This window comes from Hyaena hyaena, unplaced genomic scaffold, assembly GCF_003009895.1.
Source record: "Hyaena hyaena isolate Hyena2069 unplaced genomic scaffold, ASM300989v1 scaffold_1177, whole genome shotgun sequence".
Lineage (NCBI taxonomy): Eukaryota > Metazoa > Chordata > Mammalia > Carnivora > Hyaenidae > Hyaena > Hyaena hyaena.
Window position 1 is genome coordinate 299,688 of NW_024081812.1, and position 2,350 is coordinate 302,037.

Genomic DNA, 2,350 nt, shown 5'->3' on the forward strand with positions numbered 1-2,350 from the left:
TCTCTGCCCAAAAAGCCGAGCACAGCCCAGGAGGGGTCCCGCAGAGATCGCCACGGTGCTGCTGCTGCTGGGCCACAGTGCTCCAGGTGACCCCCCCACTGACTGCCTTTGGGCCAGACCACCTGACGCTGCGAGAGCCCGAATTAACCCAGGGGTTGGGGTGTTGTACTAGCCGCCCGACCCCCGCAGTGACAGCAGCGGCCAAGGGGCTGTGGACCGAGAGCCCTGGGCCGGGGGCAGACCTCTGCAGCATCCCAGCACCAACAGCTGCGTCACCTGTGGCTCTGCATTCCTGCTCCGGGAGGCGAGCGCCTAACACTTGGGGAAATACCCCTGTCTCTTTCGGCTTCGTCGGAACCCCCCTTTCTTCCTTTGTTTCTCAAACACTTCAGCACCCCTGTCACTGATTGTCTAGGATGAGTCTCTTGCGTGGAAACACACAGTATGTCTCTATGTTCCTGATCGAACCCCAATTAATATACGGCCGAGGACAGGGAGCAGGTGCAGACTACCTACCGGCTGTGGGCTTGAGCACAGGTGTGGGCTTGATGCTGTGGCAGCTGGAAAACTGGTCGCTCTGCAGAGCAGTGGGATCACGCCCAGTGGCCTGAGATGGAGGCACACTCCAGCAAGCAGGTGTGCACTTGGCCATCGGGGCAGGGATGGCGACGCCAGTGGGGAGGCAGGGGACGGTTGCGCCTGAGTGCCTGGGAGAGACCACACAGGGAAAACAGCCAGCTCGGGAATCAGGACTCTGAGGTCGGGAAGAGTCAGAAGCAGGCAGGACACTCCACGATGGCCCTCAAAGGCTAGCGGACGTCTTACAGCCGAGAGACGGATACAGCCAAAACTCAGTCCCCAAGTTTGATTCGTGGAGCTGCAGAGTTACATAGGACTTTGAATTCACAGCCTTGCCAGTCCTCTGATGTGAGAGTCAGGGCATCGCTGGGAGGGACCAGTACCCCGACCACTGAAATGTGCCCGTGGGGTTGACTCAGAAAGCTTCGAGAACATACAGCTCATGAGGGGGCCTTGCCAGAGAAGTAGTTCCCCCTCACTCGGTTGAGGACACGAGCTTCCCTTTGCCCGAAGATCCACAATGATCTTGCCCAAGGAGGCTGCCTTGTGAGAGGGGGTCTCTTGTCCTCAACGTTCACCCACCACTTTCCATGCCACCAAACTGGACCCCGGCTCACGCCAAGGGGACACAGGCCATGTTGGATCCAAGAGGAGACATCGTATATTCCAAAGGAACTGCAAGATGGTGTTAATTTGTACTGTGTCCCAATCTGAAGGGCAGAGTGGGGAATCGCTCAGGTGCAGGTCAGAGGAAACGCCAACTGGAGATGGCGCGCATGCGCGATCTGAAATCCTCCATTCTACAGTTTCACACTCCTACGTTGAGCTTTTAAAAATCGAACTAGGAAAGTACATGTGGTTACAGACTTCTGAGTGACTCCCAGAGTCCAGGCCTCCCCATTTCCTTCTAGCCCATGGATGCCGGCCCCGGGCATCCAGTGCAAGAACGCACTTCCCAGGCTCCCTTGGAGGGGTGTAAGGTGGGATATGAGTGAAGGTGGTGTATCTAACCTCCAGGGCATTTAAGGACAGTCACTTCCAGAACCAGGAAAAGGTAGCAACTGAAGCCACCAAGGGAGCCGTGTGCTGACTGCCCTGTCCCACTACATACAAGAGAAATAAGCCTCTTATTTGAGTCTCTGGATTACTTTTTGTTAGAGCAACTTAAACCAGTGTTCTAATACAAGACATATTCTTTGAAGATATAAATATTCTTAGGGAGCCATACATGACTTAAAATTTCACACGAATTAGTTGAACCAAGCTGTTTTCTCCCAGGCCCTGGTAGTTCAGTCTGACAGCCGGGTACTTGGAATGGTGCCCGCCCAGCACTTACCGCAGACAACCTTAATTGATGACCGTGTTCCCCAGGCCCAAAGCTAGACCTCACCACACCACTGCTGGCGGCTTCTACTAATTGATCTAAGTTGGCAAAGACATAAAACCCACTTGTCATCCTGAGTTAGGTCTGGATGGAAAACAGCAAACTGGGTTGGTCATTGAAGAGAAGCCCCATCAGTTTAGGACAGGAAATCATACAGAAGCTCATATAACACGTGCTCTGTGGGGACACACCCCCAAGCCAGGGCAGTCCCCGTGGGGTACAAGCTGTGCAAGTCAAAGTCCTTGCTTACCGACAACAGAGTTCATCACCCAGAAAGGAATGTGTAGATGTAACTCGAAGAATCTCCAGGATGGTCAGGAATTTGTTCTGGAGGCTACAGAGCCTGAAGGACACCCAGCTTATATCACTGAACCATCCCGAGGGGGC